General features: G+C 46.8%; 1 protein-coding gene and 1 pseudogene across 2 annotated transcripts in view; both read left to right on the top strand.

The window, feature by feature from the left end:
* MEI1 (meiotic double-stranded break formation protein 1) overlaps window positions 1-18,124 on the top strand; it is a 3,250,839-nt gene that overhangs the window by 362,516 nt on the left and 2,870,199 nt on the right. The window lies entirely within an intron of this gene.
* LOC144802033 (uncharacterized) overlaps window positions 17,078-18,124 on the top strand; it is a 144,591-nt pseudogene continuing 143,544 nt past the window's right edge.

Here is an 18,124-nt window from a genome sequence, read left to right on the forward strand (position 1 = left end):
TTTAAATTCATCAATAGCGTCGTAAGCTGATGTTGGTATGAAAGTAGATTTAGGTTTGAAATTCGTTGGTGCTGATCTTTGTTTGATGCCAAATCTCATAACTTCCATCACGTTTGAAACAGGGTCCTGGGAGTCAGTTGGTACTTGGCTAGAAATAAGTTGCATTACTCTGAGATCAGTGCCGGTCAAGGTGGAGAGTTTAGTGTGAGCACTGGATATTGCTGCAGTGGGTGGTCGATTTTCACCTCTTAATTTAAAGAATATTTGCAGTTTCAATTTGCGGGAGAAAAGATACAAATCAATTTGCGAGTTTGGGTATATTCCAATTTCTTGGAGGGGCAGAAGGTCATTCCTTTTTTCAACACACTTTCTTGATCTTTGGTTAGCTTGTGTTGGGTCAAATTAATGATGGAGAGATCTGCAGATCGTTCTATTTTCTCAGGCTTCTCTGGCTGGGTGTTTGGGTAGCCATTCCTAATTGTCGTCCTGTATCTGCCGCCCCTTCTTGTCTTCCTATTGCTCGGCTTTGTCGACCCTGTTGAGCCTGGGGTCTGCCTCTCCCCCCTCGTTGTCGGGAATTGCGCATTAGTTGAAACTCTTCTAAAAAACGCCCTCTGCCACTCAAAGGATATAGAGTTGTATCAGTAGTTTCCTCCCCCGATTGCTCTGTGTCTGTGCTTCCGGCTGGCTCCGATTTTTCCTTAGACTGTGTATTCTTTGACCCTGCTCCTCTCAGGACCTTTCGTGGGGCATCAAATTTGCGTGCAAAGGTAAGGATTCTTCCTTGTTCATAATCCTTTGCATCACGATAAAATTTCGTGTGCTTTCTTAATTAAATTTTTTCTTGGTATGGATCAGACGGGTTTTCATTTTTTCACGTAAATCAGCTTTATCTGCTGTTTCGGTATTTGCATCAATTAAGGCCTCTATCTCCGCTATTTCCTAAAGGCATTTCTCCCTGTCACTCCATGCAAACTTTATGAGAATCTTTAATATCCCGGCGCTGGACTCAGCGGTATTCTCTGACCCCTCTTCGAGAAGCGCAGGGTCCGGATTATCATAGGAAGGGATGGTGTAGATGCATAATCCGCGTGGTACTCTATATATATACTCCACAAGCAGTTGGGAACGCCCGCTGCCGCCAAACCAAAGGGCGCATCAACACCAAGGACCTCCCAGTCACGGTCCAAATTAATTCACCATCACTTTCCAAACAAAAGCTATCGACGCCATGTGTGTGCGCAAAAGTTAGCTTAATGCCAGCTGAATAATGCTAGACTCGTTTCGCCTGTCCTGCAGACTTGTTCACTAGCAATCCAATAAAGTTTTCTGTGCATTTTTAACTGTGAGTGTAAACAAATCACGTGATGGACTACAACAATAGAATAAGACAACAGACTAGTAGTTTTTGATATAAAACATACAATATTCAGTTTGGCAGTGAAGGTGGGTCTTCCTTCATGTTGTAATTACATAAAGCATCTTCTATTAAAAACAGTACACATTTTTTACCGCCCTGAATGTCAGTTTAGATTTGAAAGTATTTATCATAAATCGCACATCACGTTAGCTTAAAATTCCGACCATAGCCGTCTAGAATTACAGCATGTACCTATTTCATACAGCACGTAAGCATTGCGGATTCAAACTTATTACATTTCAGGAATTACATTTTTTGCCCATGTGGGCATAAATTAACATCTTCCGCTGATTCAGCTAATGTATTATTCAGTTTGGCAATACCCACAATTAAGCCCCAGTGGGCCAATCCAAATATATATGACTCAGGGTAAATTTCAAAGCTTATACAACATCGTATTTCTCCTTATCCATAAATTTGTTATAGTCAAACATCGGTGTCAAGAAAAGTGATTGTGTGTGAAAGTGAAGTTAAAAACAACAGATAGTTGGGAGAAGCCCATAAATGGGTATGCAAATCTTCTTCCATATTAAGGCCTTCTGGGGTCTTGGTATTAAGCTTAATGATTCAAGTTTTCTCCGTCTTTTCTCACGATCACCACCCCTTACACTCAAAGGGACAGCAATGATTACAAAGTAAAACAGACCTTCAGCATTATTTGTGTGGTGCTGTTCGAAGTGTCGCACCACGGGTATGATTTATTCCCGTTCTCAATGGCACGCAGATATTGCAGCACCCTCTTGTGTACAGGGAGGATGGTACTGCCTACGTACTTCAAGCCACATGGGCACAGGAGCACGTAGACAGCATACTCGGTTTTACACAAAAATTGCCCTATAATTCGTTGCTGGGACTTCTGGGAAAAGCCTAGTGGAAAGCTGGTAGTAATTTTTCCAAACGTGCACGCCTTGCACTTTAGGCATTTAATGAAACCATCCTTCCTGCTCAACCATGATGAAATAGGTTTTTTTGCTGGGCTGCTAGGTAGCATGGTACTGACCAATGCTTTATGGAGAGATCGAGCTTTTCTGAAAGCGAACTGGGGTCTCCTGAATGAGTTTGCCTAGGACCGGGTCATTACGCACAATGTGCCAATGCTTGTCGATGGTTTTCCTAAGCTCACCCTGCTGGTTATTGTATGTAGTAATGAGTCTACACTGGTTGCTCCCCTTTTGTGTTGCTTTTACTGGTTTAGTTACTTTGTCAAACAGTATCTGGTTTTCTTTTTTGCTATACAGATAGCATTGTCAAGGCATGTGTCTAAATAGCCTCTGGCTAGAAAGCGAGATCTAAGGCAAGATAACTCAATTTCCAAGTCCTGCTTGTCACTACAATTAAGCATAGTCCTGAGGCGGTCCCCATAGGGGATACTTCTTACAAGGTTCTCCGGATGGAAACTCGTAGCATGTAAAAAACGTGTTCCCATCAGTGGACTTCCGATACAGCTTAGTCTGTTTTTTGCCCTCAGGTACATACACTGTAAGGTCCAGAAAATTAACCTCAGATGTACTGATAACGCTGGTCAAGTTCAAATTCAGGTTGTTCGTTTGGAGTTTCTTAATCAACTCCTTGGCACTCTTTTCAGTGCCCCTCCAGACGACAAAAAGGTCGTTGATGAACCGACTCCAATGTACTACATTGTTCAGCCACTCAGTGTGCCACAGCGTCTAGACCACCTACTCCTCCCACCAGCCCATATGCAAATTAGCACAGCTGGGGGCGAAGCAGGTGCCCATCGCTGTCCCACACACCTGGTGATATAACTCACCATCGAACAAGAAGAAATTGTTCTCCAAGCAGATGGTAATCATCTTAATTAACATTTGTGTGTGGTGCCAGAATTTTGCAGGATGGCTACCCAGAAAGTGGTTTAGTGATATTCATGCCATCCTGGTGGCGAATGCTGGTATAAAGAGTCGTGGCGCCTATGGTCATTAATAAAAAATCAGCCTCCCACTGGATGTCATACACCTTACATAGAAAGTCCCCTGTATCTAAAATGAACGAAGGTAATTTCTTCACAAGAGGGCATAAAAATGAATCAACATATTTAGAAGTGTGTTCCAAAGCACTCCCAATGGCTGAGATAATAGGACAGCCAGGGGGATTCAACATATCTTTATGAATCTTTGGAATTGGGTAAAGGACCGGGGTGGTGGGGTTGCAGATCTTTAAAAGGACATTTTATCTATGCTTATTAGCCCTTGAGATTTCCACTCCACCAATGAAGCATTATACGATAGATAGCATGCTTGCATAACATCTTCCTTTACCTTTACATAATTTGATCTGTTGTTAAGCTGTTTGTATGCCTCAGTCAAATACTGTTGTTTACCCCAGAGAACCACATAACCCCCCTTATCAGCATTACGAACAATACAGTTGTTATCACGTCCTAGTTTTTTCACCAAATTATAATAATCCTTAGACTGTTGAGTGAATGGTTTTATTCTTTGCATTTAATGTTTTGCACACATTTTTAACTTTAATAATTACTAACTTGTTAAATATATCCACAGAGTCTTTGGTTGTTATGGTGTATACTTGGAAGTCGGTTTGAAAGCAGTCAGAGTCTCAATATTTGTTTCTATTCCATCTTGGTGAGCTAGTATCACCATCTGGTCACTTTTACTGGCAACATCTGTAATTCCATCAGTTAACTCACTTGATTGTTTGAGTGTTCAAGTTGATAAAGTTCTAGCATCAAATTCATGTCATTCACGCCCAAATTCTCATTGTGAACATGCTCAGTCGGATGTGCTGGTGTGGTTGGTCTCTTAGGAGCCACCGCAAAGAATTTCCTAAGCTTTAAGGACCTGACAAATAAGTCCACTCTTGTTGTGACATAGTCCATGTCGATGCTGGGGCAATAGGAAAAACCCAATTTTAGTATGTTCTTTTCAGTTTCAGAAAGCGTGATATCAGTGAGGTTGACAATTGTAGTCTCACTGCTTTTATCTATTTGTTGGTTTTGGGTTTGGATTTCTCTCCGCTGTTTGCAGAGCCTTGCGCCTTTGCGCCTCTCCCTCCTTTGCCTCTTGCTCTTTGTGGTCTGATATCTACACGGGGTCTTGGGCGCAGATTGAAACGCCTCTCCTCCCTTAAAAAATCAAACTCGTTGACTACTGTTGGAACAGAGATTCCTCTTGGTTTATTTATTCCTTCCTCCATTTCCGTGTGTAGTTCTGAACTTGGAATACTGCTCTGTTCAGAATGTTGCACTGGTCCGATTGCGCCGGCAGTATTCATTCTCACTTCCTCATACTTTCAAATTTCTTTGCGAAAGTGTAAATTTGGCCACGATCACAGTCGCATTTATCGCGCAAAAACTTTTGCGCCTTTCTCTCTTTGATAGATGTTTCTAACTTCACCAGCCTCTCTTTCATTTCTGTCATGAACTTGAGAATATACTCTTGATCTGCCTCTTTCTTTAACATTTCCAGAACCTGGTCAATCGCTTCAAGAATTTTAACGCGGTCTATCTCTGTATACTTTATTAAAATAGCAAGCATTCTGCTGGAAGATTCCTGGCTGTTGTTAGACCATTCTCTCAACATGTCAGGATTGGGATCCTCATATTTGGGGGCCACCACTATTCGCAGCACTCTTGGTATTCGTTTTACTTCCAAGTAGCGGTTCAATGATTTAGCCTCTCCCCAGTTGGACAAATCAGAACGCTTAAGTTGCTCAAGCCTTTTGAGATGTGCCGCTACATCCGTTGTCTTGATACCTGCGACCACCATTGTGGTCTTCTCGATATATATACACACACACACACACACACATATATATATATATATATATATATATATATATATATATATATATATATATATATATATTGCTCCGGGAACCCCGCACGAGGGCGGGAATATTCAGCGCTTATGACTAAAATGGAAATACCCCTACGAGAGAAAAGGAGTTACTGGTAATAAACAATTGCATCTCTGTGGATTTCAGAAGTTTCCATTCCTGATATGTAAGAAATAATTTGTGATTTTAGGCAAAGTTTGATGTTTGCAGGACATTGTGGGTAAGAAAACGTCATGGGGTCCACGTGAAGCACACCACCCAGGAGTCCCTGAGTAACTAGTTTTCATAAATGTGTTGGTTTGGTGATGGTGGTCAAGCCGAGGCCCAATTAACACAGCAACCCCATTACCAAATCAAGTTTGTTTTTTAGAGGAGATAATATTTATGTCTCCACATTACATTTTGTTTCAAAATCACACTACCAGTACACAGTGCTTCCTTTTCGCCTGAAATCTGCTACTTGAACTTTTTCCAAAATACAGGGCAGTAGTAGCAGCTCACCGTTGACAGCAAGGAATATTTTTTTACCCATACCTTCATCATTGGCTGAAAAAGGTGCACAACACACAAAAAGTGGAACAGAATCTTTGAACAACAAAATCTGTTTCTTAGTGTTAGTCTACTAATACACGTTCAGAAGCCGATCACATCTCCTATTAAAATTCTAGCCTACCTTGGAGCAACACTAACCATAGTGCAAGGAAATGTGTTTCCTTCTGTGGAGAAAGTGTTATTGTTTCTGGAGAAATGCAATCTTCTACAGAAGATTTTCAGTTCAACAGCACATCAAATCTCCTCCCTAGTGGGGTCCAAAGCTTCCTGCATTTCCATTGTCCTGAATGCAAGAATGCATATGAAACTTCTCCAACAATGTCCGGATAGATCAGTGATGTCAGACTAACCATAATGACAGACTTCAAATGTTGATATCTGCAAGGCAATATCTCATGGTGGTGCAAAAGAACAAACCTACTTCAAGGAGTCCCTTTCCAACTGGAACCTACAACTTAAAAGTATAGTGACAGATGCCTCTCTCAGGATGGGGAGCTCTCTTAGGAGCGCTGTCCATGCAAGGCAGTTGGTCAAAGAAGATTTCTCATGACCACAGTTACCTAGAACTATGGGCAATCCATCTAGCTCTCAAAGGCCTCCCTGTATGCTCTGCCAACAAACAGGCTTAACAACATCACAAAATAAAATGATGGATGGAGAGAGGCGTTGCCAAGATGGTGCATGACTGAGACTCGTTGTTGTGTGTCTCTGTTCCCTGCCGCCGGGCCCGGCTGTTTAATGCAGCATTGCACAGCTTTCGTACCCTGAGCCAATGTCCTGAGCTGCCTAGTTGGAGGAGAGGCTGTGGGCACTGCAGAGTGTTCTGGTGTGGCCCCCTTGTTTGGCACATCGACCAGGCTGAGTCCAGTTGCTGCGGGCCTAGTTGCCTGAACTACATCCAAAGGGCGCTGGCCCGTAGGCTGCAAAGATCTGGGGCTGGACCCGCCACGGTGCCCGTTCCTGAGTGCGGCTGGTGAAGAGGTGAGTCTCCCAGTGGAGCCTAGACAGCGGATGGCCTTGGTAGCATGGAGAGGAGTTTCTGCCCGGGAGATGGCGTGTTCTGGGCCCGACTGTCCATGCGGCGTGGAGGAGCGGCAGTAGCGGGAGCGCCCATAGCTGGATTGCCCTGATCGAAGCCCCGCGTGGAGGCTGGTTCCTGCAGCCCCCAACAGCTGGGACCCTGGTGAGGTGGACGCGGTGCCCGAAGATCCAGGCAAGCTGCTCCAGTAGGAGGAAGGAGTCAGTGCTGCTGGGTCTCGTTTGGGCGGCCTTTCTGCCCGGTGTGCGAGGCTGTGGCGCGGCCCGAGTTCAGGACCTAGTGCGTGGGACACCGGTGGAGGGGGCAGCTGCACATGGGATTTGGTGCCCCTCTGTCTTGCCCCTTCCCTAAAAGCTCTGTTGGAAGGTCACCCGGGGCCCTGATTGCTGCCCCGCTCTAGGGCCTGGAAGCGATGTCGCAGAGACTCTAGCCCGCAGCTGCTGCAACTGGAGTGTGGGCCTGGGCTGCGTTGGGCCTTGTTGAACTGCGGCGGCAAGAACTTTCTGGAGGCGTCCCTTGGGGCCCACTGGGCGTCTGTTGACTGGTAGTGTGTGCTGGTGCTCCCTCAGCGCCTTTTGACCTAATCTCCGCCCGCACGGGAGAAGCCGAGGATCCTAGGCTTGTTGGGGCTCTTCAGGTTCGGTCCTACACTGAAGGCGGCTCCCCTGGGGAAACACTGCTGGGTGCCTGGCTTCTGTGGCCTCTGGGGGCCTGTTGATAGAGCGGAGGGGGCGGCAAGAGTCTGACCCTCTTGGCTGCCGGACTGCCCACGCACAGAGACTCTGGCACTGAGATGGGAGTCTTTTGACCTCTTGAGATACCCACGCTGCTCTTCCTGCTACTTGCCCAAATAAGGACATTTGTGCCTTATCACACTGTGCCTGATAGCTCTTGAAAGTCCTGCTCGGGGTCACGGGGACACCCAGATAGCACTGTCAGCATGGGAATTTGTGCGACTGTGGTTCTGGCCTTTACTCTTTGACTGGTGCGTTCTGACACTGGTGAGCACCCGGCTGGGTGACCTCAGGAGGGCTACGATTAATGGACACTCTGACTAAGAGGTGCCCGCTGAGACACTTGGCAATCTCTCGTGCTAACTTTTCGACTGGCTCCTGGCCTTCCACTGCCTCTAAATGGCTACAGCAAGAGCAAAAAAGGATCGCAACCTCAGGGAATGTTAGTAAAACCCACCGGGGGGTCTGGAGGAGACACACCTGCGCATCCTGGAGGGGCCTTCTAATTCCGTGGCCATGGATGAGTTGATCACCCGCCCCTACCTTGAATCGCTGTTCACTTCCCTCCTTGAGGACCTTCATTCTTTCAGGAAGGAAGTCGCTCAGGAGTTGAAAAAGACGCAGCCAGATCTGGACGGATTTGGCGAGAGGGTCTCCACCCTTGAAGATCATGAAATGAGCAGATAGGAGGAGCTTGAACAACTCCAACAGGAGATGTTACGCCTAAGGGACTAGAACTTGTATCTCCAAGCTCACACAGAAGATTTGGAGAACAGGTCTCACCGGAATAATATTTGGATCTGGGGTGTTCCCTCTGGGTCCGAGGGATCGGACATCACCACCTATGTCCAGGACCTCTTCCGAACACACAGAGTGGGACTCAGACGCCCGCCTAAAGCACCTCCACTAGATATTCTCACTTGTGTCCACGACTTACCCTTAAAGGAGCATATTCTCCTGAAGGCCAGAAATAAACACCCTCTACAATATCAGGGCTTCCATCTGGTCCTCAACCAGGACCTAGCGGCGTCCACCCTCAAAAAACAGAAATACTTTTGCCCTATCACCTCGCACCTTCGAGCAACTGGGGTTCGCTATTCCGGGGGACATTTTCGTATTATCATTAAACATGCAGGGAAACTATAGCCAGAGAGAAACAGGCAGTCATTGACACCCTGGCTGGAGCTTTTTCGAGACACTAGCGGGGGTCCCCCTTCCTGATGTTCTGTTCCTGCTCTGCAGCTTGCGGCTCCTTCCCTCTCTCTCCAGCTCCGTTTGGACATTGCGCAGGAACAGTCTCTGGCTGGGTCCGGGCAGGGAGTGGGAGCCGCACCCTCGGCCCCTCTAGTGACAACAAGGACACTCCAGAAATGGCTCTTGGCCTCCACACACTTCGTCATAGTCCGCTTCGTGTACATTTAACAAATAACCCTCTGCCTACACACAAATATCCTGGGCGTTGTAACTCCCAATATTACCTAATGTCAGATCGACTAAGAATCCTCACTTTAAACGTCAAAGGCCTCAATCACCCCCTGAAGAGGAATTCTATCTTGGGCTCACGTATGCCTATTACAAGAGATCCACCTTCTTCCCAGGGATGAACAAAGGCTCCGCTCCAAACACTTTCCACACCAATTCTGTTCCTCCCTTCCGAATAAGTCCGCAGGGGTCGCCCTTCTAGTTTCCTGACACTTCAAAGGCAGGATAATAGCCAAAACCTTACAAAATTCGGGGCAGACTTTTGGCGTACTCCCTATAAATTGGCACGGACACAATCACAATAGCCTCTAAATACTTGCCCAATGAAAGACAAGAGGTCTTTTTGAAACAAGCAGTGACAGAGGTTATGGGAACTTCAGACCGTCTAGTCTTAGTAGAGGGTGACTTAAATCTCATCCTTGACAATGCCATGGACTGATCTGCACAACGACAGGGGCAGACGGGTACCCTCTCTGGGGAGGGCCTGTCTTGACTTAATTATAGAGGGCTCACTGATCTTTGGAGGACCACACACCAGCAAACCTGAGACAATACATACTACTCATATGCTAAGAAAACATACGCCAGGCTAGACTATTTCCTAGGGAGTGGCAACCTGGTCCCCTGGGTGCACGAGGTCGCTATCGCACCCAGATCCCTGTTAGACCTTGCTGCAGTTGTGATCCAAGTAGACATTCCCAAACACCGCCAAATCCCCAAAATATGGCGAATGCAAGACAGTCTTCTGCAACGTCCCGGGAATGTAGATCAAATCACCCGAGCAATCAGGGATTATTTGGTTATGAATGAAACTCCAGAAACAGTAGCCTCCATTGTGTAGGACACATTGAAGGCTGTGGTATGGAGCGAGTTGATTTCCATATCAGCAGCTGAAAACAAAGAACGTAGAGATAAAAGGGATACCATTTCTAAACAAGTTGAGGAACTTGAGCACATACATAAACGCTCTGGAGTTCCCCGGGTGTGGAGGCAGTTAGAAGCAGCCAGAAGTCAACCAGCTGGAATTGATACAGATAGGGCAGAATATGCTGCACTCTGCTTAAAACATCAAATTTATTTAGGGACGACCAGGCAGGCCACCTCCTCGCCAACAGGTTGAGGATTTAGCGGCAAGAGCAACTGGTCCAGGAGATCCTAAACTCTGATAAACCGGCGCAAACCGAAGACTTACACATAACCGAAGAATTTTGAGACTATTATCAATCGCTTTACTCTGCTCAGAGCCTTCAGCCGGAGGACGTATCGTCGTATCTACAGGCAGCTCAAACATCTACCCTCACCTCGAAACAAAGGGAAGAACTTGACTGCCCAATCACAACCGCAGAAGTCATTGCATGTATAGCCCGATTAAAGCCGGCGTGGTCCCCCGGGCCCGATGGCTTCCCAGCCATCTTTTATAAAACCTGTTGTCCAATCCTGGCATCCCTCCTCACCGACTCTTTAATGCCCTTGGGCCCTCGGATACCCTACCCCGTCAATGAAAAGGGCCTCAACTGCTGTGATTCCCAAACTGGGGAAAGATAAGACCCAATGCTCTTCATATTGACCGATCTCCATCTTAAATATAGACTTTAAAATATTCTCTGGTATTTTAGCTGCACGCCTCAATCCCTTACTCCCAAGTCTCATTGAGCCGGTTCAAGCTGATTTTGTTCCCAAACGCCAATGCGGGAATAATACTCACATGGTCCTCAACCTTATTGATAAGGCCCAGAGATATTTCCAAGATTGTATGATTCTTTCTGTCGATGCTGAAAAAGCATTTGACATAGTTCATTGGCCTTATCTCAGGGCCACTTTAGTACACTTTGCCATAGCTCGCATCTATGACAGCCCCACTGCAGTCAATCGGATAAACGGCTATTCCTCCTCTCCATTCTCTATTCATAGAGGTACCAGGCAGGGATGCCCGCCATCGCCGTTGCTCTTTGCCCTATATCTGGAGCCGATGGCCACAGAGTCCGGTGGCACGCCGTAATCATAGGTATCACAGGTGGCTCCCACATGATCAGCCTTTACGGTGACGACATTCTAGCGACACTTGAGGACCCAGTCTCATCCCTGCCAGCCTTTCTCGAAGAACTTGCAGCTTTTGGCCAAGTCGATGAGTTTAAAATAAATATCCATAAGTCACAAGAGTTACATGTAACCATGTCTCAAAAGTCATTGTCTACCCTTCAACAAAACTTTCATCTCCAGTGGGCCACTTCATCCATCAAATATCTGGGACTCCAGATAGCCCCCACAACGTCCAAAACGGTAAATCTCAGTTACCTCACATTAATCCAGCAGACACGCTTCGACTTGTGTAGCTGGCGAAAAGACTCCCTCTCCCGGCTCGGGAGGACGGCCGCTGTGAGGATCTCATATCTCTTCCGAGTATTACCATTAGACACACCCCCAGGCTCCATTCGATCACTTCAGGGCGAGATAAACCACTTCCTCTGGGCGGATAAGCGTCCCCGACTACTTAGAGACCTAACCCACAGACGTCTATCGGAGGGCGGCCTGGGGGTCCCAGATGCCCTCTGCTATTTCCAAGCATCACAGATCAGAATCTTTGTTGAATGGTCACGTGTGGAGTCTGAAAAACACTGGCTCTTTGCAAAAATATAGACCAACCACTCCGCCGGACTGATGGGGCCAATGCAGTTCCACAGGTACTCTAGTTCACATATTATGGGAATGCCTGAAAATTGCGGTTCAAAAGGGGGTGGTAATGGAAGGAGCATCTGAACCAATCAAACACTCACACCCAGTCAAAAGATCTGGGTTTAATCCATCACCGTTCTTTAGCCCACTCTGCCACCCCAGTTCAGACATGGCTATATGCAAATCAGTCTGACCCTGTGCCTCATGGGAACAGTCCAGCCCGAACTGCCAAGCCATGCCTTCCCTATACCGGAAACAAGCTTCCGAGGACCGGTTTCTGGCATTGCAGCCGTCTTCAGCCCGGCTTGCTTGAATACAGTGGCAAAGTGAGCAAGGGACTCACGTCTGAGCATACCCTGCCACACTTATGGCGGCCAAAAGCGGTACAAAAGGGGGGTGGTAATGGACGGAGCATCTGAACCAATCAAACACTCACACCCAGTCAAAAGATCTGGCTTTAATCCATCACCGTTCTTTAGCCCACTCTGCCACCCCAGTTCAGACATGGCTATATGCAAATCAGTCTGACCCTGTGCCTCATGGGAACAGTCCAGCCCGAACTGCCAAGCCATGCCTTCCCTGGACCGGAAACAAGCTTCCGAGGACCGGTTTCTGGCATTGCAGCCGTCTTCATCCCGGCTTGCTTGAATCCAGTGGCAAAGTGAGCAAGGGACTCACGTCGAGCATACCCTGCCACACTTATGGTGGCCAAAAGCGGTACAAAAGGGGGTGGTAATGGACGGAGCATCTGAACCAATCAAACACTCACACCCAGTCAAAAGATCTGGGTTTAATCCATCACCGTTCTTTAGCCCACTCTGCCACCCCAGTTCAGACATGGCTGTATGCAAATCAGTCTGACCCTGTGCCTCATGGGAACAGTCCAGCCCGAACTGCCAAGCCATGCCTTCCCTGGACCGGAAACAAGCTTCCGAGGACCGGTTTCTGGCATTGCAGCCGTCTTCAGCCCGGCTTGCTTGAATCCAGTGGCAAAGTGAGCAAGGGACTCACGTCTGAGCATACCCTGCCACACTTATGGCGGCCAAAAGTGGTACAAAAGGGGGTGGTAATGGACGGACTGAAAATTGCTACATACTGGGAGCAAGTCCTTAAGGACATAGACACGCACCTCAAGACAGAAATTCCCAGATTCCCGGCATACATCCTCCTTGGCCTTCCCAATGCGCTCACCTACCCAATAAAGTTCCGCAGAGGGAGGCAGATTGGCCTAGCATTGCTGGCAGCACTTCAGAATATATTAGCACATTGGGGAACTCAAAACACTCTCACCCACTTAGGCTTGTTACACAGACTCTGGCACTTAAAGGGAATGGATCTGATTACCCTCACTCTGACAAATCAAAGCTCATCTTTCTCCAAACTTTGGAAGCCTTTTATAGCCCTCCTTACTGAATTCTGGGACCTCACCTTCCCTACGTACCTATGCCTACTCTGCCTGGCAGAGTCTGACTTTGCTCTAATTCACAACCATTGATCTGTGTTGGTGGTGGGGAGGTTTGGCTCTTTCTTTTCATTGCCTTGTTTATAACACCAGGTTTGGGTCGGGGGGCGGGGAGGGAGTTATGCAATCAACAACTGTTGTTATTATCACTACCAGAGGTTACACTTCCAGCTTTATTTTTTATTATTGGATTGCCGTTATTAACATGCAATAAAGACATTTTAAACCATTGTTGTGGGGCTGAGCCTTGCATTCACACAGTGTTAACTTGACATGAGCATATTAGAAGTTTAAACGCCATTTTTCCTTTCTGCTGCCTTTTGCACATGGCACACACTTTATTAAATGTTTAGAGTTTAGCAGAGTGTTTTGCTTCACATGAGAATAACATGTTTTTCTAAATTAGCAGCCTTGCTTGGTAAGCTTTGTCTGAACAGTGAGTGCAGAGGCCTTCAAGGTTATTTCAACACAGTGGTTGTTGTTCGGACTGATCAGCGTACGTTCTAGACATAACATATATGCATATGGTATTGGCGTGTTTAATAATGCACTCCGTAGGCATGATCACACACACTTGGAGAACATTCGTATGCTGAGAGCTGGTGCAGAATCTGATGTGATCCATTTCTTCTAATACCAGATAATTGATTTTTGGAAGAGCCAATGAGACACTGATGCTAGTCTGGTAGGGGATGTTGGGTACTAAGGTGAGTTTTGGCACACCCTAATTCACTGAGGTCCCAAGTCTCTGTGCACAGTTCTGTGTAGGAGCAGAATCCCTGCAACATGGCGCCCAACGATGGTGGTCTTATTTCATAACGCTTGAGTAGTACTTCTATCAGTCCTTAGCCCCTTCACTATTGTTTCCGGTTAACAGTGGTGTCGGATAAACCTACATAGGTCTTTTCAAGCTTCAATCTATCAAAACAGTTTCCTTTTGAATTACTACCCAGTTGTGCTACATTGTTTTGCATTGTACCTCTAATTCTCTGTGTCGCTATGGCAACGTTGACATACCACAGCATAGTTGCATTGCTGGCCGCAATCATTTGCAGGCTTTTAACGTTGGTTTGGAGGGCATGGCAGTTATTTTGGTGGTGAGTGCTGAGGTTGCGTACCCGTTTGAGTTTTTCTACTCATGTGTGACGTTTCCTCCAGTGGATGTGGCTACGCAGATGTTTCACACTTACACTCACACTGCCGTGCCCGTGGAATATGTTCCTTATAGGACAGAGGAGATTCCGATTTCTGCATGGCCACACCGTGTTTGGTTTGATGGCGCCCTTCCCCACAGTGTAATGGCGATAAGATTGGGTCCTTTGTCCATTCCAGGTGCTTCTTGGCCTGTTTTGGCTGGATTCCCCCCGCATCCTCGTGCGGGGGTAGTCCCCGTTGCTGAATTACGGCCCCTGTATAACTCTGCAATCCATGTTATCCGGGCCCTAGTTCAATATATCACCCGCAATTTCCAGGGCGCAGGGCCCCTGGTGTTGCGGCGCTTCCAGCTGGACCGAGCGGAATGAAGCTTAGTCTTGTGATGGTTAATGCGGTTATGGGCAAGCATTCCTAAGATAAGGATGCTATGCCTTTTTGGCTTGCCGAGAAATTTGGAGGCCGTTTTTCCTAATTCGACTCCCGTAGAAAAACACAGGATTCTTACAATTAGTTTACCCAAGGACTTGGTACCAGAAGCCGGTGACTGCGAGACATGGGGTAGAATTTTTGCGGCAGTGTACACGCGGTGCTTCGGCACTCCGTCAATGTCTGTCCTTCCGACGGTCATTAAGCTTGTTCAGGATGAACACGGACCGGAGGCTGCGGTTGAGTTGGGAATGAGACTCTTGCGCTCATTTGATGTAGTTTTCGATCTGGTCCTTTCTAATATAAAGGGAGATGTGGTGAAGTTTCAAGTGGCTAATGCCTTTCGCGATGTCCCCGATGCCGACAAACCCCGACAGTTGCCAAGAATTATTACGGCGACGTATAAAACCATTGGCCGCAATAGTTTAGGTGACAAGCCCTTTTCTGCTAAAGATAAAAAACAACCTCAGGGTTGGAAGTCTGAAACGGACGTTCAACCCAAAGCTCCAAAGAACAATTGGAACAGAAATAAAAAACAGGGGAAACAACAACAGAAACAGGAGTCCCGTCCCCCATCACCAGTGCCTGCGTCTACTGAGTGCGTTTATGATTTGCGCGACCGCACTACGATTAAGTCACCTGATCGATTTCAGGTTCCTTATCAACTCTCTCCTCGTTCTTTACAGGACACATCGGCCTCTTTGGTGGTGGAGGCGGCGGCAGAGGTCGGGTTGGCCAACAGAGTCGCGACCAGCCCCGCCCGAAAGACGGAAAAGGCAAGCAGGACGATTCTTCACAGAAAAGACCCCAGTTTCATAAAAAGAAAGTTGCCGCTTTAACAGCGAGATATGCCACAGATAGTGAGAACGCAGCTTCGGAATCAGACATGGGCGCTGACATTGTTGGACAGCGCGGCGGAGATTACCATAGTACAAGAAGCCCTGCGTCCACTACTGAAAGTGACAGCGACTGACCAATTTGTTCTTGTAAAGACAGCTGATACTAGAGTAGCTTCCCCTGGTAGGCTTTTTGAAATTGACCTTTTAATTGAAGGTGACATACAACGTACCATAAAAGGGGTATTTTGGGAAAATCTTACATCTACATATGACATTTTGTTAGCGGAGGCTGAATTGCCCCCACCTTTTGTTCTCACAGCTCCGAGAGGGGAGGAGGTAATCCTCCCTAGTTTCGCGCTCACAGTGTCCAAGGAGCATGCGCTGAACTTTGCAGAAGAGTGGGCTAAAGCCCTTGCGCCGGCTTTGTACCGTACTCGCTGTGTTTGTGATAAATTCTCCCCCCACCACGAGATTCCCCTACGGTCTATGCCACAGCCTCAACCTCAATATCCCATGCGGCATGAAGCAAAAGCTTCTGTTGCGGAAATCCTTGAACAATTAGACTATCAAGGAGTGATTGAAACTTGTGTGTCACCGATGAATAACCCACTTTTTACTGTGACCAAGCCTGATGGTTCATACCGTTTGGTATTGGATTACCGGCATTTAAACTCGCATTGCCGTACCTGTGCAGTACAGAATACCCACGACTCTGCTTTAGTGGCTGGTCTTTTTGCCCAAAATTTGTCTGGTCTGAGTACCCAATGGACCAGTTTTACCAGTGGCGGCAAACAACGCCAATTTAAACGCCTGGCCATGGGCTATAAGAATAGTCCGGGTGTGTTTGCTGCCCGTATTGTGGCTCTCTTGGAGAGAGTCGACCCAGATGCATGTTCTTATGTGGATGACATTTATCTCACAGACGACTAAATCTGGGCGCATCCGTGTCGCGTTGACCGCATCATTTGTAATTTTGCGACTTCGGTTACAAATTCAACTTTGCAAAGTCTCACGTTGCAGAGTACACAGTGTTGTTCCTGGGCTATGAGCTCAATAATGAAGGTCGTGGATTGGCTCTGTACTTCTTGGAGAAATGCGCACAGCTGCGCGCTCCTACAACACTGAAAAAATTGCAATCCTTGCTGGCATTTTTGAATTTTCAGGCGTACATATATTCCCGAACATGTCCAGCGTATCAAGCCATTGTATGCCTTGATACAACCTACTTTTACCAAATCGTTCTGGCTGCCTGAACATTCAGCCATTTTGCAATCATTGCAGGCTGATCTTCTAGAATCTAAATTCTTACTGACTCGTGATAACCACACCAACCTGGTGATAAGAATCATACCTGGGGCGGTGGGTTTCACATACCTTACTTTTAACGAAGGTGACACAGCACCTATCGCTTACAAGTCACACTTGTACACTTCGGTTGAAATGCGGTTTTCCACTGTGGCAAAAGTTTTGACAGCAGTTCAAATGGCGATTCTGAAGGAACGTGCACTGTCGCAGGGAAAACGCTTGTTGGTTGTTACCCCGTATCCTGCACTAGAGGCAGTGACGAAAGCCAGTGTACCTAATTCTAAAGCTTTGCACCCACGGTGGATACAATGGGCTTCATCAATGACATCTCTGGATGTCACGTTCATTTTTGATGCCTCCTTGCAGTCACAAGAGTTTTTGCAGTATGAGTTTGTTCATCCTGCTCCGTTGACTATGCGGCCTTTGGAGGATTTCCATTGTATCATTTACACTGATGGTTCTGCGCAAGTTGCGTATGGGTCTAAGCACGCATACATCTCAGCTTGCGCCATTGTGGTTGGTACCATGGTGAATGATGAATTCAAGTCCGATGTCGTACATATGCAGACATTAGGGGACTGTACCGCCCAATTGGCAGAGCTCCGTGCTCTGATGCTTGCATTGGAGTACGCTGATCCTGGTGTGACTGCTCTCATTGTGAGTGACTCTTACTACTGTGTCCAGTCTTACAATGAAAACCTGTTCTTTTGGATTCAGAATGATTTTCGTGATTCCAAGGGTAGCACAATAAAAACATAAAATGATCTGGGTTCAAGTGGCTGAACTTAAAGAGCAGCTGCCACTCGTGTATGTAACTCATACTCTTGGTCACCAACTTTTGGGAGTTCACGCTGTTGGCAATAGTTTGGCCGATGAGGCCGCGAAAACTGCAGTTTTGACATATTTGGTTGCCGCAGTTACAAGTTCCAAAAGTAAGATTGATGATTACATCTTGGCAGCAATTGCCACTACTGAGAAGTGAAGTAAATGTCCTACGGGATTTCCTTCAAAGTATTCTTATCATTTAAGTCCTGATAAAGTTCCTTAAGTGAAAATACCGGACGTTGGTGAAAGATTGATTCCCAACGCGGACCGTAGGTCCACACTGATTACAGCTGCCCACGAGGGTGTTGCGTCTGCGCATGCAGGCGTTTCGGCTACTGTATCTCAGTTACAACAATGTTTCTGGTGGCGGGGACTGTACAAACAGACGTGTGATTATGT

The sequence above is a fragment of the Lissotriton helveticus genome, chromosome 1_1 (genome assembly GCF_964261635.1).
Source record: "Lissotriton helveticus chromosome 1_1, aLisHel1.1, whole genome shotgun sequence".
In the NCBI taxonomy this organism is placed as follows: Eukaryota; Metazoa; Chordata; class Amphibia; order Caudata; family Salamandridae; genus Lissotriton; species Lissotriton helveticus.